The sequence below is a fragment of the Oxyura jamaicensis genome, chromosome 18 (genome assembly GCF_011077185.1).
Source record: "Oxyura jamaicensis isolate SHBP4307 breed ruddy duck chromosome 18, BPBGC_Ojam_1.0, whole genome shotgun sequence".
Lineage (NCBI taxonomy): Eukaryota > Metazoa > Chordata > Aves > Anseriformes > Anatidae > Oxyura > Oxyura jamaicensis.
The window spans coordinates 4,755,925-4,780,362 of NC_048910.1; the positions used below are offsets into that span (position 1 = coordinate 4,755,925).

The window sequence follows — 24,438 nt, forward strand, 5'->3', positions numbered from 1 at the left end:
CCCCCCCCCGCCACCACGCGGCCCCGCGCTCCGCCCGCCGCCGGAAGCAGGAAGAGCACCGAGACGAGAACAAGACCAGAGCGCCTCGGGGGAGCACTTCCGGCCTCCCGCAGGCCTCCAGAGGCTGCCTTAAAGGGACAGGCTTCCTGAAAAGGGCACGGCGTTGCTATGGCAACGCGCAGCGCCGCCAGGCCCCAGCCAGGCCCGAGCCAGGAAAAACGCAAGGAAAACAGGAAATGCGATGTGATCCAGAAAATAAAATAAAAATAAAATCTCTGTTCTAAGAAAGCGCCCATTTTCTGTCTTATGAAATTTAACATAATCGTTAAATATCTGTGTACGGAGAACTCAGAGGCCGGATTTGCTAGGAGCTGGGGTTGGAGTTAATGTGGAGTAAATCAATATTTAGCTCTAATTTGCTGTTTATGGTTTCCAAGGCCCCCTGTTTACGGTGAATTGTGCTTCACTTTCAGCGGCTTTGACAGCTCTGCTCATGGCTAAGTGCGAGAGGCTTTTCAGCATGAATGAAGGTATATCAATCATGTAATTTAATCACAAATTTCCCTCCAAGACACCTCAGTACAAATAGCCCAACAGAAGGAAAACACCACAACAAGCGTGCAAGGGCTTTCTCCCCAATGGCTGATTAAAAATGAATAAGCGCTTAGTTTTATTTCTGCAATAACACATTTTAGCAGACCTTTTATAAAATATAGACACAGATCTAAATGATGCATGTTAAGGAAGGTGGAAGGAGCAGCTTGCAAAGCCGAGCTCCGCACTGCTCACAAACCCTCGCCTTCAGGTTGCCACAGAGCCCTGGCAGCCCGACCTGACCGGCTGATGGAGCAGGGAAAATCAACCTTCGGGCTCTCGTTGGTGGCCATGCAGCCTGTGCCATGCTGCCTGCATGGTCACAGAGCTGTTCTGGGCAATAAACTGTTCAACCACTCATGTCTTTGTTCTGGTGTTTGTAAATACATGGTCAGAGTGCTTCACAAATACCCAGGAACGTCTTTTCTGTCCCTGTGAAATCAGAGCCCCCATTTTGCACGCACACAATTGTCATGCAAAAGGATGAATGGAAACATGAATACCCACAGATCTGGGGAGATCAGTTTGCAGAGCCTGCATCCACCTTTTCAGGGCACCAAGCCCTTACCTTCTGCCCTTTGACCAGTGGACACAAGCCCAGGGATGTTCACCTCTCTCCCCACACAGCCCAGCTTTTCATGTGTTGCTCGTTTAACATGGGATGTGGCAATGCTCAGTGGCTTTTTTGAGCTTCCACTCAGAGTATGACCCTGTAAGAGTACCAGAAGGTGCTCAGAGCATGGTAGGAGAGCCCTGCAGGCAGGCTGCCAGAGCCTGGACCCCAAAACCTCCCTGTCCCTCTGTGCAGTGGCTGTGCTGGGCAGGCTGGCAGCCCGGCCCCCTCACAGCAGAAATGGGCTTCTCCAACCAAGTCAAAGGGGCTCCAAACTCCCCACAACCTGCTTAACACTGTGGGACTGAGTGCACCCTGATACACCTGCAGTGGTGTGGAAGGAGGCGAAGACAGAAAAAACAGGGGTCTGTTTGGCTGATTTCATTTTAATTATTCAAAAATGCAACTGGGCCTTTCAGAAGGGGCAAGCACGTTGGCACTGGCAGGATGCAGCTGGACACCCCGTTCCAGACAGGCACCTCCTTCCCTCTCCATCCTGCATCAGGACAGCACAGGGGCACATGTGTGCAGAGCCTGAGAGCAGAAGCACACCACCTCCTCTTCTTTCCTCTTACTCTGAGCACTGCTGAATGAGGCATGGTGCCACCCAGCTCTGACCGACAGCTCCCACGCCCCCGTGCTTTCATTTTTCCTCGATATAATACTGCCAGGGCTGCAGCCAGCTTTAAATGTTATGCGTCTCATTTGTACAGCTGAACCTGTGCTGTCTGGGTCTGAAAACAAACTAATTCTTTTTGTGTGTGTGTGTGTTTTCCCCTTTGGTAAAAGAAAGCATTACCTTTCTGAGATTTACACACTAGATCAAGCATAAACCTGAATTATCTCCTCCTTTTTCCAGGGAGTAGATAATAAGTAGATCTATCTATCCATCTGCTCTGTTACACGTCGCCCAGCTTGGCAGCATTTCTGTTGCTATTAAACCGTGTTCATCCCTCTTGACATTTAAAGGGCCGTTATATGATTACTGTCACAGTCTCATACGTGGATCCTTAAACCAATTCTCTCCTCCTCTTCCCTCTGATGATGGATTTGCTCGTTTATGCCATAGTAATTTGTTTTTCTCATGCTGTGCTCCAGCAAAACGCTTTCACTGTCAAACATGGTTTTCAGTGTAGACCTTCCCTGCAGTGCCATGTTGTAACTGAGCAGCTCTGGGCAAATTGGAGCTGCCCTGTCTTTCAACAGCATTAGCAAAACAAAATAGCAGGAGCCTGGGTTGGATCCTCCTCGTTTGGAGTCACTGCTGCAGCACAGTGAAGGGGGACGGAGCACAGCACTGCGACTCCTGGGAACAGGGACCATTGCCCACCATGACTGCTCTGGTGCCCTGATGCAGGATGTGCTATGGGATATGCGGTTGTCGGCTCTGCAGCAAGAAGCACAGGGCACCTGCAAGCAGAGACTCACTGCTTTCTGGCCTCTTTGGGAGCAGATTTCCAGCATTTGGAAGCCACCATCCAGTTGGGGGTTTGCAACTCACCTGTGTTGTCAGCACACACCAGGAAAAGCTGCTACAGGGTTTGCTGCCACTGGAACTTTTCCAGATAATCTGCAAAAGGGAAGAACATTTCAGTGTACAATGCCCTGAGAATGCTTTAAAGTTCTTTTCTGGCCTCTCCTATGTTCTCTTATTGGCAAGATGAGAAACAGTGATACAGGCAGTACCCAGCTCTGCCAGGCTCTGCTGGGCCATTTGGCCAGAAAGCTGGCCAATTCCTTGCCCCAGAAATCAGCTTGCATTCTAGGTATCTGATATGAAAGCCCAGCTCTGTACATCTTCCCACCACAAGTCACACACAGACCCTTCTCTCAGGGGTTCTCACACAAGGTACTCATCCCAACTTCCCTGGCCGGCACGACTATTGCAGCAGGGCCACATCCGTGCTCTGGCTCCTGTTGCCTGGCTTAAGGCCCTCACCCATCTCATGCTCGGAAAATGTGTCCAGCAGAGATCATGATGCCATCACACCTTTACAGGGATAGGGTCACAACGGGTGGTGTGTTCAGTCATGTCACTGGGACACCTGATCCCAAGGCTCTCGCTGCGTGCATGTCCATCCCATGATGGGGCCTAGGTGCTTCTGAACTGGAAGGCTGGTGCTGAAACATGAAATGTAAATTCCCTACTATGCAGAGCTCAGCTGTTTCTAGAATTCCCCCCAGCAGCAGATCCTCTGCTCTCAATTCCCCGCCTCAGAGAAGGACACAAAGGTTTCTGAACCTAATGTATTGCTATTGAACACCCTTGCTCACAGAGAAACATCCTTGTCCAAATCCAGCTGTGCTGGAGAGAGATGTTTTCTCTCTCAGCCACTTGTCACTGTCCCCAGCTGGAGCCTTTCCCTGCCATCAACCTGCCAGCAGCACTGTTTGCATGCCTGCTCTGACAAAACCAGCTGGGCTGGTGCCCACGTGCCCTGAGATGATAAACACCAGGGCAGGTGCTGCGGTGGCCAGGCAAACTGATGCTTTGTGTGAATTAATGTGCAGAACTGCAGCTCTTCAAGGAGCTGAAACAAACCCTGAAGTGGGACGGAGAGTCCTCCCCACTGCTCAGCCAGCACATCTGTGGGGTACAGGCCCGGGTCACGAAGGGCTGTGGGGTGCCAATGCCTCCAAGAAACACAGCTGGGTCGCAAAGATGACATTTCTTGGCTGTAGGGGTATCTGCAGGGCAGGAGGCCAACACCAGCAGTTATTCACCCAGTGTCCCCCAAGGGGACACAATCAGCTCTGTGGGCTGACAGATATCAGAGATAACAACCAGCCTTAACCACGCCTGGCCCCTGGCTTGGCAGGATAGGAGGAGGAAGGCTGGGCACCTCATAAATGTGTGCTAGCTGGGGCCATCCCAGGAAGGACAATGCTGATCCCTCTTAATTTGTTGCTGGGGTAGCCCCACTCTGAAATACCTTTGAAATACTCCAGAACTTGTGTCCCAGGTCACACTACAGGGGGACACCCCAGCTGGGTCTCCCAGCCCTGTGCCTGGACGGGCAGCTGCCCTTTGAGATCTCTTTCTGTTGCGTTCACACAGAATTTGGCCAGTTTACTGCAGATTGGTGGAGCCTGGCAGGTTAGGGACATCGCCTGCCCAGCTCCTCAGGGCTGTGTACGAGTCCAGCACCCATCTTGTGGCTGCCCAGGAGCTCCTGCCTCTCCCGCGGGATCATTTAGCAGATCTGCTGTTGTGCTCTGCTGCATGGCATGAGTGGATCCAGGGAGGAGAGAAAAACACAACTGGAGCCAGAAATGGAGTACAGGATTACTGGAAGGGCGAGAGTTGGCCAAAGTGACTCTGAAAAGCACACAGCATTCCTCTGGTGAGGTGCAGGCAAACCCCACCAAACCTCCTGGCCATTCTCCGTGCCAGCATCCGCTGCCTCCAGCGGAGCAGGTTTGGTGCTAAAAGTCTTTTAGAATCCCTGAAGCACCACTTCCCATTTCATTCTGCAAATGTAAATGGTGATTTGCAGGAAACTGTTTGATTCACAGGTTCATCCTTTATTTTGGCAGATAACATCAGTTAAACGCCTGCTTATTTCTGCTTTGTGAGAACAATATAAACCACTTAAGTACACATACAAGATAGACTGATCCGTAAGTGCTTATGAGCTCTATGATTTACTGGGGCATCTTTATCTTTGCTGAGTATCTTACAATGTCATTTATTATTTAGCAGTAAATTAAAGCAGAGGGTCTGTGATTTTCAACAACAGAAATTAATATCCCAGCACTCCTTTGTACCATATATATCTATAATTTACAGCCCTGAAATCAGCCAGATAGAGCTGGAAGATAATCCGTTTCCCCTTCTCCCTTGTTACCTTCTGATTACTGCTGCACAGGGGGAAATAAAAAATAGGCTTGCAGGAGAGACGTGCAAGTCAGTGAAGGATAGTTTTAAATTAAAAGTCCGTTTTTTGTGGCTCTCGTGAGATCCCCTTCTCTCCCCACTCCACCCTTGTTTGCATATCACTTATGGATAATATATCGAACAGGCTGCAATCTCACCCGGAGACCTCTGAATTTTAATCTCACCGATTCTATGCTCAGATATAATCATTAATAAATAATAATAACAATAACAATTCTTCCAGCTGCAAGTGTCAAGCACATGCTGCAGGGTGCTTTGGCACCGGAGGGGTGGGCACGGCCCCTGCAGAGCTGGAGCAGGGTGGAGGCTGTTTGGGAAGGGGTCAGCAGTCGGGACAGGTCTCTCCCCTCGGAGGCTGCACCGTGCTGGAAAGACGTGTTCACAGACCCTGTGGCTGATCTCAGGGGCAAGGATGTAGGCATGCTGGAGAATAACACATCCTTCGAGCTGGCAACCTCTCCCCCTTGGCCTCAGGCAGCTTGCTGCCAGCAGCCCGGTGCCAAGCTCCAATGCAATAACATGGCCAGAAAGTTTTATGGGCTGTGTCGGGCTCTGGCTGACACAAAGAAGCTAATAATTTACAGCGATCTCCTGTAGCACAAAGGCGAAACATGCCCCGCTTGGATGTAGCTGTGCAAGCTGCAGGGATAAATCAGCTCCAGCAGGGAGCAAAGTTGAGAAGCAGAAAAATGATCCCAAACTCGCTGCTTTTCCCTACAGGCGCCGTGGCTGCGCCGGGCACTGGGATGGGGCTGTGGCAGACGCTGCAGCTTCACCTGGCTGGGCCAGCACCTGTGGGGACATCCTGGTGACATCCCTGGCATCACACCGACGTGTTGCTGTCACCATGCTTCCACGTACACATGCACCCTCCGATTCCCCCACTAAATTAAGCAAGCCGTTCCTCTTGCCTCGAAACAGATAACAAGAAGGGAAGACATCAAGGAAAGGAGTTCAGCAATTAACAAATCATGCTTTCACGCTCTCTTCTTCTTGGAAACGTGCAGAAGTTTCCAAGGAGAAACCGTTGTGGTATTGTTTGTTTTTCAGAAGAAACACGAGCTGATTAAAAGCAAACACAAAGCAATAGCTGTGGGGTCTCCAAGGCTCCCTCGCAGGAGTTCAAAGGAAAAGGGAATGACAATGGAAGCATCGCATCAAGACATATTTAAGCTTTGAAGATTATATCAGTTTTGGATGAATTAAAACACATAATAATTAGCACTGAAAGCTACAACACCTGAAGATATGGGGAGAACTGTTCTCTTCATGCTAAGCCTTTCCAGCAATGCCAGCCTGGGTTACAGTCACACAATCTCCAGCAGCGTCTGTGCTGGGCTGGGCTGGATAAGGTTTATCACAGGGAAACACCGCATTGCTTGGGATGGCAGCACGCCCTCGGACACAGTGCACGGGACAGCAGTGCTCTGTGCCCCCCAGATCTCATAACAAACCCTGAGATGGACCTAGAGATGGGGTGGGAGAATGAAATTCCCCCCATGAGATCCCTGGAGGCACCCAAGGCTTCTCATCTGCTCCTGTCCGTTGAAGATTACAGTTCTTTATTTTCTTCACCCCAATCGCATGAGAAGAAAAAAAAAAAAAAAAAAAAAGAAAGAAAGAGGGAAAAAACAGCCTGTATGTAAGGTGTGAGCCTCAAATACCGTGGCTATGTTACTCCATTAAAATAAGTATTTGCCTTCGAGCTTTGAACACCTCGGGCCTCGGAATGCCCGAGGGGATCTGACTGCAGTGAGCAATGGGAACGTGCCTGCCCGCTGCAGCTGGCTCCTACTTTCTTGGCAAACTCTTCCCCCTTCTGTTAGCACAGACGTTTTTAGCACTTGGCTTCAGACCTGCCCCAGTGTTAATTTGCTTGAAAATCAGCCCCGTAACTCAGGGTTCGTTTGTTTGCTGTGCAGCTGATGGCAGAGAGCTGAACACCAAGTGCTGGGAGCCCTCTGACCAGCACCGGGGCAGATGTGACCAGGAGGGGATGTGGCCTGGGAGGGGGCAGCCACTGCAGCCCTTTTGCCCCCCAGAAAGGGGACATGGGGACACGGGACAACGGGGCAGGAGCTTCTGGGCTGCCTGAGGAGGGTCCTGGCTCCTCAGGGAGTTTCACCCCCATGTAATTCCAGCACAGTCACAACAGGATTGCCCCTCCACGCTCCTCCTGCTGTTGAGCCAGGATCGGGACATTTACACCACATGTTCCTGTTTCAGCCCTCCAAGGCCTGCAAACCAACCACAACTCTAGTGTGAGGGAACAAAGGAGATTCTTCCCTGCATGCACACACCAGTCTGGGCAGCAGTAAGGGTGTTTGAAAGGAAAATATATAAATATCTGTGAGATCGCTATCCACTGCTGTTACATCAATAGCAATTCTCAGCAGTGTGGAGGCCAAGCTGGGCTTTGTGTCACCTCAGGAGGGAAGTTCAGATCCCTGTTGATAAAATAAATAAATAAATAAATAAATAACACCCATAAAACTCTTTCCACTGCAAGGAAGTGAACCAGATTTTGCCTTTTTTGTTTGTTTGTTTGATTTGTTTTGTTTTTGTTTTTTTTTGTGGAGGAGCTAAAACCTTTCCAGGCACCAAGGCTCAGCCCCTTCCCGTGAGGGCAGTGCTAAGGCATGGACAGGGCTGGGTGGCTGCACCAGTCTGGGTTTTGCTGGTGGCATCTGCAGGTCAGCATTGCCCCTTGTCCTCATCGTGCATCAAGGACAATCCAGGAGGAGAAACCCCAGCTGTGTGCATCCTGCAGCATCAACACCCCTTCACCTGCTGCTGCCTCCTCTTCTCTTTCCCTTTTGATCTCTTCACTCAAGGAGCAGAGCGGATCGAAGCTGACCCCGGCTAGCCCGTCCTGCCAAAACTTTTCCTCCCTTTAGGTGCCAAAGAGCAAAGAAACCTTTGTGATTGAAGTCACAAGGGGGGTGCTCCAAAACCCGCCTGCGCCCACCCGTACAGACACCCTCCTGTCTGTCGGAGGAGGGATGCGGAGCGATAACCCACAAAGCTCTGCAGATAAATTTAAAACCCTTGGGGGACAATAAAAAAGCCTCGTCACCCTGAGACAGTGCTGGGGGTGTCCCCGCGTGTCCCCGCAGCCGCTAGGTGTCACTGAAGGCTGGCGCTGGGCTCGCCGCCTTCCCCCGCATCCCCCCGGGCCAACAGCCGCTGGCCGAGGCCTTGGGCATCGCTGGGGGAGCCCGGGGGGATGCAGGAGGTGGGGGGGTCCCGGCCCCCGATGGGGGGGTCCCGGCCCCCGAGCATCGCTGCTGCACCCCGCAGCATCCTCTGGGCAGGGAGGCAGCAGCTGTCTGGGCTGCTGGAAGACTTGTGGGGGAACAGCAGAGAGAAATGGGCCCGTGCCTTGGGAGGAATCGGCGCAGGGAGCTCGGTGGCATGCCAAAAGGCCGATTTTGGGGCAGCGAGGGGCCTGCAGGTTGGCACAGGGCACGGTGCGCCAAGCAGCAAGGCCACAAGCTTGGCTGAGCTCGCCCCAAAACCCCAAAGCCACCTGTTTGTTTAACAGCCTCCTAATAAATAGCATCCTTCCCTTCCTGAGTCTGGCCACATCCTGGGCTGCACCAGTGCAGGAGGCTTCGCCCCAAGCACAGGGCTCTGCAGTGCTCTCCAAGGGACGGGGCGCTCCTGGGGGCAGCGGGCGGCCTCCAGGCAGCTCCTCCACCCCAGCCTCCCGTCCTGCCTCCGCAGCCCCCCAGCACAGCGGCTGCCCCGTGGAGCCACACACTGAGTCAGGGGAGCAATTTCATTTTTCTCTTACTGAAAGACAGCACGTCAGCTTCAGCCTCCAAATGAAAAGCAATTTTGCACCAGCAACGAACGGTGATGTAGGCAAAGTTGGAAACGCTCCCCAGCTTCCCTCACTAAAACCCATCAAGACCAGCCCTGCTGCCTGCAAATATCTCCTGTAACTACCATTTTCTAGTTAAAAAATAATAATAATAATAATGCAACAAATTCCAAAATAGATCCCTGTAGTTGTAGGTTATAGTTCACATGACAGATATTAAATATTACAGGAGAGTAAAAGCCCCATTCTCCTGCTAATCTTCCTCAATGAATCTGGGGGCTCCCTGTTTCTACCACCCCAATACCCAGCCATGTGTGCTCTGACATTCCTCTAATACAAATAAATAAATAACTAAATAAAAGCAATTTCCAAGCCCATTTCTATTCTTACAAATGTCATTCAACATGTAGCAGAGCAGACCCTGCTCTGCAACAGACACCCATAAATCAATCCAAAAGTCCATGCTGATTAAAAAATGTGATTTTCACCTTTTTTTTTTTTTTTTTTTTAATCTACTTGCTTGAGGTGCTCTTGTAGACAAAGACTTCCTCATGCCCACTAGGGCAGGACGGTGAATGGATGGGCTGGAGTAACCCATAATGGCAGCAGGATGCTCCGCCAGGCCCCCTGAGGAGTTCCCGAGGATAATTTTTTCCCTACCCTGAGGGTCTCAGGACAGGGCTCTGTGGCTTTAGGGAAGAGCCATCGCCGAGCAACTTCGCCATCCCTGTGACAAACCTCGTGGGCAGTAATAACAAATACCCAGAGGCGGCTTTTGGAGACGTGGGCATTGGGAAAGGCCCCAGATGGACACGTTGGGATGAGCCCTGGCTGCCCAATGCCATGGTGGCCCTGTGGCGGGGTGACAGCTCCTCGGGGGGGACAGAGCAAGGCCACCCCCAGGCTGTCCCTGCTGCCCAGGACGAGGGGGACAGGTCACCAGCAGCAGCCATCGCTTCATTACTCCCCCTCCTGGACTCGAATTGTGACCTTTATTGGGAAGGGGTAATAAAAAAACAACCCGACCACCAAGGCCACAGAGCCCAGGAGAGCTGGGGGCCGAATCCGAGCTAATTTCATGCAAGAAAACAGCTATTAAGCTTTCTGAGGCCTTCTGAAGAGAATTAAAAGGGAATTAAGTTGCTCACTTCAGCTTAGTCAGTACAAATAAACCCTCAGCTCTTGGATTAGTGATGCTGGAGCAAGAGTGGTGGCTGCTGGATTTTTTTTTTCTTTTGATTCTTGTCATTCGGGGGAACAGTGTCAAACCAGCCTGGCTCTTCTCCAAGAAACCGCTGCTTTTGTGGCTGCGGTGCTGCTGCTTTCATTCCTGGCAGAAATAAAGGAAGCAGCAGAAAACCAAACAAAACCCTCCCCGGTCCCAGGTCCCAGTTCACACTGGTACCTCCTGTCCCCACAAGGGCCCACGCAGATCTCATTTGGAGGAGAAATCCTTTTTCAAACAATATTGGACAAGGAAATGTACCTGGCACATAAAGAAACCGTCTCTCCCTGCATGCGAGCAGCTCGCTCTGCACAATTGAACTCACGCTGCACCTGACAAAAGAGATGAGCCGAAGCAGAGAACAAACTGCCAAAGAGCAGCTGCTTGCAAACGGTCTCAGAAATAAAGATTAGAGGGGCTTAATGAACACATCCTCTGTCAACGGCACCAAGGCACAATCAGAGAGGAGCGACGCCCTGGGCACCGAGCTGCCGCCCTGAGCCCGGTGTGGTTTTGTGCACCGAGATCTGAGAGCATCTGCAGAGCCCGGCTGGAGCGGCCGAGCAGGCAGGGCTGGCACCAAGGCGGCCACAGGGGCTCGTCCCTTTGCTGGGCCAGGTTGAATAAAAGCTTGGAAGCTTCATTTCTGCACCCAGGGGCCCCAGGTGCAAGCCAGCCTCCCCCTGCCTCAGTTTCCCTACCTGCAAAGATCCACTGCTCTTTTCTACAGCGCATTGATGGATATCAACTTGCAAATTTACCTATGCACACATAGATACACACACACAATTACAGTGGGATAAATAAGAATCCCTGGCTAAGGTGCAGCATATATACCCCACCCTGCACACATGCTTACTAGGGTCACACACTTGCAGTGTTCAGGTGCTTTTGCAGAGTTAATCCAAGGCAGAAAACAGGAAATCAGAGGTGGGCTGCTGGTGTGTGCTGGGTCCTGCCAGCCCCTGGGTGCCCTCGGTGCTGGAGCTGCAGATTCACAACCACAGGCAGACATGTGCCCCTCACCACTCCTCGCTGCCTGTTTGGGGTACCCAGGGACACGGGCACAGCTGAACAAGCATGACCACTCCCTGCCATCATTAACGGGGCAAATTTCTTATTTTGGTGCTCGTGGGGCTCTTTCAGGGAGGCTTGAATGGCTGAGAGGTTGCTCCTCCTTGCCTAGCTGCTCCACCTGGGTAGCTCAGCTGTGGTGGGTGCTGTGAGCTACCCCGGCTCCTTGCCATGCCCAGGCACTTTGGGAATAAGAGTCCTGCTGTGCAAGCGTCTGTGTGTGAATACAACAACCTGGGGCAGAGGAGAGGCATGGTGGGGACAGAATTGGGATTTACCCACCTGCAGCATCCGTCGCACCCCGGGGTCCAGAATCCCCTCCCCAAGGGGCTGTTAGACCCTTTGAAGGGGCTAAACACAAGTTCAAAGACTGCAAACTCATTTTTAAAAGGCACAAGTAAATACTCACAGCCCCCAGCATTTGTTCTGGATCAGGCAGCCCTCGAACTGCCGCCCTTCCCCTGCCTCGGGGCCCTTTTCTCTTCCTCCTCCTCTTCCCCTCCTGTCCCTCCTGTTCCCAGGAGCCCTGCAAAGCAATGAGCTCAAAGGGGAGAAGAAAGGGAAGGAGCTGCAGAGCCTTGCGAGCCAGGGAGGTGACACACACACACGTGGCATCTTTATGCACCGGTAATGATCTACACGGGCAGCACTCCCTGCCCGACCCCAGTCCTGATGGCAAATAAAACCACTCACTCTATTAGCACGGTGTCACTCGAGCCAGCAGCCAATTTTCCTCTTGCAGAGCCAGCAGACAGGGGAGGGATGAGCAATTTTGACCCCAGCACGTGCAGAGGGGGAAGCTTTGCAGGGCGAAGGGGCAAGGCAGATCCCCCTGGCACCGAAGGGCAGGGCAAGCGCTGTGGGTAACAACCAGGAGCAGTGGCACAGGCACCCTGGGGACAGGGGCCAGCCAGGTCCAGCTGGGGACAGTGGCATGAGCATCACCGGCCACCCCCAGGGCTTTAGCAGGGATCCCTCCTTCCCTGCACCCACAAGGTGCACCCCATGGCTGCGCTCTCACCAAAGCTTTCTGCATCTCATTTTGGAAGCTTTCCCACATGCAAATAGTTCTCCCCTCACCACGGCACCACCAGACTGGACACGTCACGCACCTGGGGACAAGTCCCAAAGGTGTCACCTTCAGTGGCATGGGAAGGAGGTTGACCCAGTCGGGCTCTAGGGCTCGTTTCACTCCAAGCACCCGTGGAAAATGCACGTAGGTACCAACCCCAGAAATCAGTTGGAACAGAACTGCCAAAGCATGAGCCAGGACAACACCAGTGGGAAAGCCTTCATGTGGCCAGGCTGCAAGGAGCAAGCAGAGCTGCTGTCACCATGAGTCCTTGAAGCAGGAGCATTTCAGGTCTGGAGCACAGAGCCGAGCCTGGCACCTTCTCCGCGGCTGCTGTCGCCACCGCGACACCGAGCCCGGGTGCCTCTCCTGCTGATGCTATTTGGGCTGACAGCGTCTTTTTGATTAAATCCTGCAGCTTCCAGGGTGCCGTGCTGCCTGGCATGTAACACTTACACTGTTAGTGGGGTGTGTTCATCGCCGCCTTCTCCTCCTCCGTGCTGCTCGCCTCTGGGCAGTATTAAGGACTACGTGTGCTCCCTTCCCTGCTTTGATCGCACACTCCATAGGGGTTTTTCCTTTCCTCGGCTGCAAGACAGGGGTAGCAGGGCCTCAGAGGATGCTCAACATCATCTCGGGCTTATTTGAGGGTGGCAATAAAGCAAATTTGCTTTGTACGAGCCCTCTGGGCTGCTTGCTGCAGGAGAAATGGATGAACCAGGGCTGGGGGGGGGGCGGGTCATGCCTCCTCCTGTGCAGTGCCCTAGCCACTCAGCCCACACAGGTTCCCTCTTCCCCTTGGCTTTGTGTGCAAAGAAAGCAGAGCATGAGCTCACCGTACCTTCAGACCTGTTTCCATCACTGCCGGGGCTGCGGACAGCACACAGATCCTCGGAGCATTTAAACAAACGCCTTGCTCCTGCATTGCCCGGCAGCATCTCCCAAGGGACAGAGCAAAAACCCCCCAGGGTGGAGAAATGGGCGTTTGGAAACCCCCACAGGCTGCTGCAGGTGCTGGTTTGGGGGAGGCAATGTGGGAGAGCTGCTCTTAAACAGGAACAGGGCAGAAGGGAGGTGGCTGGAGGGTCCAGGGACCCCAGTGAGCTGCACAGGCGCTCCCAAAGCCCCTCACTTGTTATGGGGACAGGCAGCTTTGCCACCCAGACCCTCCACAGCAAACACAAGGAGGCAGCCATGGAGCTGCCCAACAAGTCATATCCTTGGCCGAAAAACATCGCTTGGTGCTCTCCTGTCCCGCGACAAGGGGTTGTTGCTAATAAAACCAGGGGCAGGAACTCGGCAAAAACTCCAAACGCAGCCAAAGCAACTTCCCCAGAAGTGTCAACCTCACCCAGCCCCATTTACGTGTTTTGATATGCTATTTGTATCATATTTAAGACAGATAAAACAGCAAGTCCCTCATTTCAAGCAGCTGCCGGGCAGCCCAGCCCGTCCACAGGGCAGGGGCAGCTCCGGACCTGGGAGTGGGCACAGCACCGAGCTGCAGCCCCGGCAATGAGCTACAGAGCTACATCTCGCTAATAAAATAATCCAACGTGATCGCCTGCCCTACTGGGATCATGGCCAACAACCATCGCAGGAACTTCATTTGAAGGAGATCATTTGTGGACGGGGGAGAGGGGAAATAAAAGCCGGTGCAAGGCCCAGTTCTGCCACGAGCCAGGCTGGGTGCAGCTGCAGAACCCGTCCCTGGAGCTGGGGGGGGCTCGCACCACATCGTTGGGGATCAGATGGGCACGAGAGCCTGCCCAGGGATCCCAGGATCCTGCTGAGCTGGGAGCACTGGTTTTTCTGGGATGGCAGAGGTGCCCGTGGTCTGAAGGAGGCCTCTTAGATGATGCCTCAGTGCGGTTTGTACCATGCAGAGAGCAGCCTGGCCATGCCACGTGCCTGGGGACAGCCTGAGGATGGAGGGGACCGAACATGCCCACCACCCCTTTTTAGCACCCAACGTCGCACCCCCACATCACCAAAAGCAGAAACTTTTGGCCCAGCCCCACCGCATGAGATAGCAAAGGGAAAGGTGGCGGCTGTTGCGGGAAAACAATGAGAAAGCAGCAAGAAAAATGCCGGTGATATAACTTTGCTAATAAAAGACATGACAAGGATAATAAATGCAATCCTTCCTCGGCTGCCCTCGCTGTTCCAGAAGCCATCCGTTACTCTAAAGCGCCGGATGAGTTCTTTCTCCTTTTCAATAGCGAGCAGCCTCGGCTGCCCGGCACGTCGTTTGTTTCCAGCGTGGTGCAAGTGTCTGGCTCTGCTGGCAGCAGCTCCCCGACGCCGGGATCCTTACAAAGGTTTTTTTTTTTTCCTTTTTTTCTCCCTCTTGGAAACTTGTGTGTGAGCGCACAGGGCAGACAGACGGCTGCTCGGCGCTGAGCTAAATGACAAACCGCTCCGATGGCTGCTCGGAGGGGATTTAGGAAGGTTCTGCATGTTCTCAAGTGGCGTCCGCAGGACTTGGCTCCAGCTGCTTTAGGTTTTGGTATTATGTATTAACTGCTCCTGGATACGACTGAGTTAACCAACGAGCCAGGACCCAGAGGCAGAAACCAGCATCCCTAAACTGCACTGAAAAGAGTTGTAAGGATTTTGCCCTGGGAGGAAAAATATATATATATATATATATACTCTTGCTCACAGCGCGGATGCTTTGTCTGTAGGGGAGCAAACCCCGTGTGTCTCCCTAGCTGACACGGGCTGGGCTGCCCCTCGAGGATGTGCAAAATTATGTGGAGGTGATCACACTGCTCCGCTCCCTGCCCTGAATAGCTCTGACAATCCAGCAGGGCCTTGTTCCCCTCCCTAGGAGCATGTCCCCGCTCAGCAGGATGGCTGCTCCAAGCATCCCCTTCCAGCCCAGACCCGAGGCTGGAGGCACAAAGGGAGACCTCCCATTTTTTGGGGGGACCACTTTTCTTTCTTATTTTCTACCTTTTTTATTCCCCGCACAGCCCCTGCGCCTGGCAGTATGCAAACACCGCCACCAAATTGAAGTTGGAAGATGAGAGCAATCAAATCCATTTCCACAGGATACATTTAACTGGACAGGTTTTGCTGTAAACCTAAGTACCCTACCGGGGATTCATTACCCAAATCCATCCACTTCCCATTTGTTTTTAACGGGAGGGAAGATGAGCTCTGAATAATTAAAGGCGGCTCCTCTCTGCGCGCTGCCCGTGCCTGCTCACCCCGCTGCAGGGCCCAAGCCCAGCATCATTTAGAGACCCCACAAAGCCCCAGATATTCGGTAATTCCACAAAACAAAACAAACAAACAAACAACACCTGGATCCTCTTTGCAGGACACATGCAAGGTCCCAGTCTGGACATGAGCTGCCCCATCCACATATTAAATTGAGCACCCAACAGTATCAGTGCTAAAAAATAGAAATAAAATAATCACCCTAAAAAAGGGAGCTGGGGAGCAGGCGCTGACGCTTTCCAGCTTCGAGCTCATCCAAATTCTGGTTTGCAGTCACATCGTCTGCCCAGGGCTGGGCTGCCCAGGCACGTCTGGTGGCAATCGCTTCCACTCGCAGGGGCAGTGGGGGAAGTGGTGACAAATCCCTCCAGTTAATTAAAAAGCCCCACTCCCAACAACACAGCCGAGCTTTTGAAGTAATTTATGATCGCTTATTCATTTTGTCCCGGCAAAATCTCCGTGGAAATGTAAAATTCAGCTACTGTATGATTTTCTCTTCGCATTGACTGGAAGAAGAGAGAACGAATAGATTCTGTTAAATTAATTATCAGCATTGATTTCTTGTCTTTTTTATATTTTTATCCCAAGACAGAGCCTTCAGTAACTTTGAAGAATCTCAAGCACTCAGGCTTGGAAAATTGATCTAGTGGTTTCTGTGAAGCAGCGTTTCCAAGCTCCCCTTCCTCAAAATACACTCTAAATGTTAATTTGCATGCTCGAGAGGACCTGGGTGATTCGTCATCATACCTCCCTCCTCTCCCCTCTCCCAGATGTAGCTACTAGTTCCCTTCTTAATTGATTTTCATATTTAGATTCAGTTCCAGGGAAAGTAATTTGGAGACTGAATTGGGGACTGAATTAATAGCTGACAACAAACGGGAACTTTGATGGGACTTCATTAGGCCATCGGAGCACCCGAACCAGTGCTCTCTTCCTCCAGCAGTTTAATTTTCTTGATCCATTATAAATCATTATATTGAAAAATAGCTGCTAAATAGACTCCTCACTTCTTTTGCAGCGGAGCCTAAAGCTGCTAGATAAGGGGAAGGAAGTGCTTGCAAACATTGATTTGAACAGCGGCCCTGGAGGGCCTCTTGGCATCGGCAGGGGCTGGTGGCTCAGGTGTGTGGGATCAGGGCAGCACAGAGCCCCAAAGCAGGGGCTGCGAAGGCTCCTGCCATGCCTTCCTGCTCGGATTCCCCATCCTGATGTGCTCACAGCACCGGGACGTGCCTGGGGACCCCAGGGCACGAGGGATGCTCGTGGTGGCCAAATCGCCGCAAGCTGCAGCTGGAGAAACCCTCCCATGTCCCTGGGCTGCTCAGCACAGGAAAGAGTTGGCTGGCCTCTATCGTCCCCAGGCCCTCATTAACACTGCTTAATTAACGCTCACAGGCACTCCAGGCAGTGTGGTAGTGCTCCAGCCGATGGCATTCACCTATCACCAGCATTTTCCTGCACTGGCCTGCCCAGGGAGCTTCAGTCCCACCTCAGCTCTGGGTCCACTTATTGCACTTTTAGCACCTGAACGTGCACAAAACCCTCTCCTAGGGAAGAAATGTTTCTCTGCCGGTACATTTCAAAGGAATAAATGTTTCTCTGCTGGTACATTTCATTTTAGGGCCACTCCAACGCTGGCTGGAGAAGGCAGCTTCTTCCTTTAACTGCTCTAAACACAGTTAATTCTTTTATAAATTAACTCGCACAACGTCACACTACATTACCTCACCTTGGAATATTTTTATTCTGAACTTTGCATGGCTGATAAACGGAACGATGCTTGGATTTTCTCTGGGGATATTTTACCCGCACCGCAACTTATTAAAATACAGCTGACTGCGGAAGAAACGGCGCTTTTCCAACAGGGCCCAGGTTACCCAGCGAAACACAGATAATGAATAATGGTTTATGGCAAAACTGATAATTCAGCAGCTAGTACGTAGCCCGGCGGCTTCCTTTAATCACACAAAAGTGCTGGGCAAGGTGCCATGCCCCGGGGGCCGTTTGGGAAGCAGAGTTCCCAAGGAGGGGTGGCACTGGGTCACCTCGAGGGGTGGCCATGGGCACTTGGGTGAGTTTTGCTGCCCACAAAGCCCCTGCCCAGCTGCTGTGACTGGTTCCAGCATTTTATCCCTGGCTATGAAATACTTTTTTTTAATTTTTATTTATTTTTTATTTTTTTACAGCAGGGGCCAGGAGCTAGAGTTAGGCTCTGTTTGAGGCTGTGTTTGCTGCCTCCCATGCACAGGGCAGGAGAGGGCACCCTGGGCTTTGAAGAAGGCAGCATAGAACTGCTGTGTCTGTCGTGGGGCTGCAGCCCCCACCAAAAGCACCCTGAGCACGTGGCCACAGAGCTTTGCCCACGATACCCGTGCTCAGCCCCACACCTGGTGGCTGAACAAGGGCAGGTCCCACCCTGCCTCCCCATAACCCCAAAACCAAGCCCCAGACCCCAGCAGCTGTGCACTGTGGGGTCACCACGCAGCAGCGGAGAACAAACGCCTCCTTGGGTGGAGGCAGCACCATTGGCACCTGCTGGCCCCATCCCAGCCTGGCCCCAAACCAGCAAACAAACTGGTTTTGGCCCTTGCAGCCCCACTGGGGCCCAGCGCTGATTAAAGGACAACTTCAGCAGCCGAGAAGAGAGAACAGATTTCAAACAGAGATGAGAAGCAGACACAACCCCTGGCGCTCCCAGCTACATACTCATGGACAGCAGGGGACAAGTGCCACCACGTACCTCTGGGTGCCAGGGGACAGCAGTGGCTGCAGACCACGGTCCCCAGCAGCTCAGCATCACAGAGTGGAACCAGGAGGAAGCCCCTGAGCAGCTCCTGGCTCTGCCTCCCCAGCACCATCACAGGAGATGCAAACCCTGCTGCTCCCCGGCCCTCCCCTTTATAGCACCTGAGCAACGTCCCCATTAACCCCAGCTGCCCACCCGTGCAGGGACAGCTGCCACCCCAGTGCTGCTCCCATCCCTTTCTTCCCTTTCCAGCCCTCCCCGATACCCGAGAAATCGCTGGGCTGCTTCCAGTGGTGCTGGGATGAAGCAGGTGGTAAATAGCCTCATTTTCCTAAGCACTGCTAACCCGAAGAGTAAGCAGCAGGGGGGAAAATAGGGCTGTTTGGGTGTTCTAAAAATGGATCAGGGAGCCTGGGGGATGCAATGGGCAGGGGGCGCAGAATGCTGATGGGTGGAAGAGCAGCTCTGGATCACTCCACGTGGCAGCTGTGGCATCCTCCAGGAGGAAAAGTGCTCTGCCAGGGGGGTTTGGCAGAGACCCAAATGGGGTGACAGCCTGGGACGGTGCAGGGACAGCCGCGAGCTCTGCTCGGTGCTGCCAAACAGCCACCTTGGCGCCGTGCCTCGGTTTCCCTGAGGGACCTGGAGCCAAACCGCAGTTCCCAGCAGGGTCGGCAATGACATCCCTGGTGCGGGGAGGATCTTGTAGAGGGGTTTGCATCCGAGTCAAGCAAGGGATTTACATCTGCGTCAAGCAAGGGCTGTACGTCCAAGTCAAACCCTTTTTCCTCACCTCTCCTGGGCAGAGCAGACACTAACAAGACCTGACAGTGCCCATACCTAGCTGGAGGGCAGGAGCAGAGCACTGGGATGGAGCTGGCTCCCCCAGCCTTGCCCCTGCTCCCAGAGGATGTTCCTCCCCTCCAACAATTCCTCCTTCACCCCCAGCTCCAAACCCATTGCTTGGGCAGAGCAAGGCGGCGCGGCAGCCCCGGGCCCCGCTGCTGTCGAAAGCTCGGGCTTAATTATGAACGATGAACACTCGAAAATCTGACCCGAGGTAGCTGTTGTTGAGTCAGCCTCTGTTTAATTGCTTGCAAATATTACACTGGCTCACAGTGTGGGCTGTAAATTACCAGCAAATAAAGCGCGGAAGCTGCTTTACAGCTGATATATTGCTTCTTGGGCGAGTTTGGGACAGGAGGCCTCGTGCTGCTGAGATACCCGTGCCTTCCCTGGGATCTGGCTGCGGTGAGGGGTGCAGGGGGATGCCGACCTCCCTCCGGTCCGTGCCTGCTCCTCGCGGGCAGGAAGATCCCCGGGAAGCGAAACGCGGAGGCATCCCAGCTGAGTGCTGTAGCAGTGTTTGTGCCACTTGCTGAGAGCCTCAGAAGTGCCAAGTGCTATTTATCAATATTTTCCAATACCCCCTAAGGTGAGTCTTTCTGAAGATTTCAGCATGAGGGTTCGTTAAGTGACTTCAAGTGAAAAAGAAGAAAAAAAAAAAAAAAAGAAGAAGAAGAAGAAGAATCCGCTATTCAGCAGCGCAAATTTCCCCGGAGGCTCCTGTTATTACTGTCTTCCAGTTATGAGTGATTTATCCGTGATGTTCCTGGCTTGGCACACACTTTGCAAATGATTGTTCCCAGCGTGCGCATGGCACAAGCGCCAGGCTGGGCACCCCGCGGGGTCCTCAGCTGGGGGTGACAGCTGGGGGGGCTCTGCTGAGGGATGCTGAATCCACAGGGGGCTCCTCAGCTGCCCCAAAAGTCACCTCGTGGAGGGGTTCCCATCTCTGCGACCAGGTGAGGATGTCCCAGGGACTGGTTCTGGTCCTGGTGGTGGTGGCTTAGGACCAAGACCGTATCTCGAGTCGCATTAAGTGACAAATATTTGCAACCGGTGGCCAGCACGGAGCGATGACTGGTGCAGTCTGTGGATGACTAAGAGGAAATAATCACTCATCATTTCTAGATCGTTCTTAGTAATGCTCAAAGGAAACCCTGCTCTTTGAAGCAGACCCCCCCCCCCCAAAACAAAACAAAACAAAACAAAAAAGCAAGGTTATTACAGGGCTTCATAACTTCCCCTTGGCCAGCAGAAAACGGGAGGCAAAATCAACAGCAGCCTCAACCACGCTCACCGAGGCCACCGCGTCCCCCTCTTTCCCTAGAAAAGGCACATTAAGCATTAAAACTGCTGCTGCTTTCTCCCCATCTTCCTCTGAAACTCCGAGACGAAGGATTATTAATTGATGAAGGAGCCTCTCTCCATGAAAGCACTCGCTCTCCTGCGCACAGAAATGCAAACTGTAATTAGCGAGGCTTTTTCCCTTTCGGTGCGCGCAGCCCGAGAGCGCTGCGAAGCCCTTGGGAGGCTGCCACGCTGGGGGCTATGTGAGCAGAGGGAGCAGGGGCTGGTGGCACAACAGGGATTGTTCCCAACCATGCCGGCGAGCTCAGCTCTGCTCGAGCTCCGAGCATCACCCCGAGGCCAAAGGGGACGTGTCCCCTGTCTGTCCGTCCCGGTGTCCCCACCACGGGCGGTTTTGGGATGTCCTGCAGGTGCCCCCCTCCTCCCCGTCTGCTTCAGATGCTTCTGCATGACTCAGGGCTGCAGGAGAAAAACACAAATCCTACAAAACGCAGGGAGGACATGGGGTTTAGGCTTTTGTCAAGGATGACAGGCAGGGGTCACGTCCCCGTTGCTGGGGGTTCTCAGCCCGGCATCGCTGCAGACCTGACCCAGGCGGGCACCCGGCTCCTCATGAGCTGGGAAGTGCTGCCCATCTCCTAGACACAGCCCGGGGCAGCCAGAAAGGCATTTCCTCTGCCAGAAATACCTGGAAGAGAGCAAAAGAAGCATGGTGGAAGGAAGCTATAATGCAGAGGAAGCACTAAGGCGTTCAAAGCCTCGGTACGGTGACTCGCAGGGGCTGGAAAGGGATAAAAGCCTATCTAGTCTTTGTTCGCTCCCAGAGCTGCACTTCTGGCAGAGGTGAGCAAAAACAATACAAATTCCAGCAGTCCTAGCTTTTCCCTGAATAATGCTAGGGATTTTCTCAGGAAGAGCTCTGAATAGTGTGAAAATAATACCGGAGTGCATTCCTGTTGCCCGTGGGCAGGAAGATGCTCACCAAGAGCCTTCCCCAGCCACTGGCAGCTCCCTGGGTGCTCGCAGCTGCAGCCCTGACCTCAGCCCCTGGGTCTTGGGGCAGAGAGGAGCTGGGCAGGGGGCATCCCACCAGCACCTCCCAGCCCTTGGAGCCCCCAGCTTCATCCCTTCTCCTGCTCCTCGCTGTCCCCAGCTGTGCTCTTGGGCTCGGGGAGAGCTTTGCCATCACCCTTGGCACAGGTTCCAGGAGATGCCCTTGGAGAAGCGCCGTAAGGAAACGCATCCTGCCCTCCTTCCCGCTCTCCTCAGGCTCAGCTAATTCCGTATTTCTCTTTCTGGCTGTGCTGCAGAGAGTAATGAACGTGGCTGATTTGCCATCAGATAAATGGCATGCCATTAGCTGCCTGTTTAGAGACCATATTTCCTCTTTGTGATGAGAGCTCAATATCTTTCCGATGAGTTATTACTTGGAGATCTTCTAGACCTGGACTTTAAGTACCAAGCAATTACTGCGCCATAATTCCAGGGCTGCTTGCCTCCCTGTTAGACACAGTCTCCTGAGCCTCGCCAGGTTGGCTGGAGGAGGCGTTTTTAGGTTTAAAAGGACGGCTGAGCGGCAGCGGGCTGCTGCACCTCCCTTTTCCCAGGCTGTCCTGGGTGCATCGTCCCCCTGCTCCCTGCTTCTCTGGGGTCACGGGCAAATTCCTCCCTGCTCCAGGGCATTGTCCCTGTTGGCACAAGAGGAAAAAAATGTCTTATTTTCTTTGGGAAAAGCCCTTTGCCTTGGGACAGAGGTCCAGAGCCATGCTTGCAACATTAATACAAGTCATTTTTGCCCTCCGAGCACCCCATAGGGGCTGGAGGTCAGTGTGATAACATGAACAGGGTTGTGTTTTTTTATTTTATTTTATTTTATTATTTTTTATTTTTTCTCTTTAAACCTCATTATTGCAGAATTTAGTGCATCCTGACATTTTCTAGATCTCAGCAGAGTGGTGGGTGATTTTGGGGACCACATTTGGGGTTGCTTGAAAAAAAGGTTCCCAAGTTATGTTCATTTTCCCCTCGTACAAATAGTTTTACAAAAGCAATAGGCACTTGTTCGACGCAGGCACAGCCCCTGCTGCCTTTTCAGAAAACCCTCCTGCTGCCGAGCCCTGGAGGAGCTGCACACTCTTGAACCCTGCCCAAACCCCAGCACAAATCACCCAAAGCAAGTGCCCACACCGCAGGGCTCAAGGGCTTCCAAGCCCTGTCCTCAAGGAAGATTTTGGGGGAAATTCTGTGGCTGTGGGACATTAATGCTGTAAAATCTGGGGCAAAGCACCCAAAGCACTGAGGCAGCTCCTCTGCTCGCAGACCTGTGCGATCGCTGCTGGAGATTTACTCTCCAAAACCACATTTCTTCTCTGCCAAAGAAAACAGCAACAACAAGTGGAAAACTCAGGGCTAAAACTGTTGATGCAGAGTTCAGGTTGCCTGGGGCATCTCCTGCATTTTTCAACAGCTCTGCCTGCAGAAATGGAAAACAAGACAGCCCGCTGCCCTGGGGAGGTGCTGCTGCCTGCCCTGCTCCAGCCCCGGGCACCTCTGATCCCTCTGAGCCCCGGAGTGCCCAGGCAGCCTGCACAGGGGGGATGGGATGGGATGAAATAAATGGGATGGGATGCAGTAGGATGGGAACAATGGGATTGGATGCAGTGGGAAGGATGCAGCAGGATGGCATTAATGGGACAGGAGCAGTGGGATAGGATGCAGCGGGATGGACTAAAGCAGGAAGGGCTGCAGTGGGCCGGGATCAGCAGGATGGGACGCAGCAGATGCCACGCAGCAGGAAGAGGGATGGGACAAGGTAGGACAGGACACGGCAGGACAGGATGAGGCAGAGGCCGGGTACCTGCGGGTGCTTCCCAGCCCTGCTCTTGCAGCAGCCCCAGCTGCTGTCAGCGAACACATTTATTCACTAATGATGGACTTAAGAAGAGCTGATGAGCAATAAACCACCTAACTATGCCTCAGGTGCACATTTTTGTCCTAATACATGATAGGAACGGAGTACTATTGTCCCTCTTAGTGCTCTTGCTGCTCAGCTCTGCCAGGATGGACTTGATTTTTGCTCGGCAGCATCAGAGCATCCCAGGGCTGGTGCAGGTTCTCCTCAGCCCCACGTTGTGTATTCAGAGCAGCCCCAGCAGCATCAGCTGCACACAGCCAGCCGCCAGTAAGCCCACATCGCCGGGGACCTGCTCAGGGTCAGTCGGGGGCTTAAGGAAGGTAAAGAAATGAAAAGCAAACAGGAGAAATGGCTCAGGGCTCACTCACAGCTGGGCTTTCCCCATGAGCTCCTCAGCTGCAGCCGGTGGGAGTCCCCTGGCCAGTCCCTACCCAGCCACCAAATGCAAAGGAGAGGAAACGTTTCCACCCCCGGGTGGGTGGATGGACGGACAGATGGGTGGCCATGGGGTGAGCACCACCACCCCCCATTCACCAGAGCAAATGCTCTCCTACACTAGAAACAGGGAAATTGAACGATCCAGGAAACTTCTCCTTCTCCTTTTTTTTTCTTTTCCTTTTTCTTTCCATTTTCCTTTTCTTTTTTCATTTTCATTTTCTTTTCCTTTAACACCTCCTCTTACTTCTGACACCAAATTCAGTGTCTGGAAAGTGCCTGAGAGGCTCGGTGGTGCGCCTTGCCAGCTCATCTGGGGAAGCGGCGTGAATCCAAGCCTCTTTCTATTCTTCCTATTGCTTTATTGCCAAAATTGGTCACAAGAAGGTGTCGGAAAGAGTCCACGAGGTATTCACAGCGGTGGTATTCACCGTGCTGAGGCTCCAGTTCCTTGGAATTAGAGAACGGCAGAAGATTTATTTATTTATTTATTTATTTTTTTGAATGACCTAGAGGAGCTATTTTAGCCTCCCAAACTGCTGACGTTGAAATGTATCCAGGAGACCAGGCTAATACTGGAAGTATTTTAAATAGATCAAATAATCGGTGCTTTGCAAAGCCAGATTTTTCTGTCTGAGGCCTCGGGCAGGTAAGTTCAA

The 24,438-nt window shown here is 52.7% G+C and overlaps 1 long non-coding RNA gene across 1 annotated transcript; it reads right to left on the reverse strand.

The window, feature by feature from the left end:
* Positions 1 to 13,589: 13,589 nt before the first annotated feature.
* LOC118175905 lies at positions 13,590 to 18,393 on the reverse strand. The gene is made up of 3 exons (XR_004755188.1): positions 18,271 to 18,393; positions 15,732 to 16,036; positions 13,590 to 14,892 (listed from the first exon to the last, which is right to left on the reverse strand). It is a non-coding gene; the product is annotated as an uncharacterized LOC118175905 (long non-coding RNA).
* Positions 18,394 to 24,438: the final 6,045 nt, after the last annotated feature.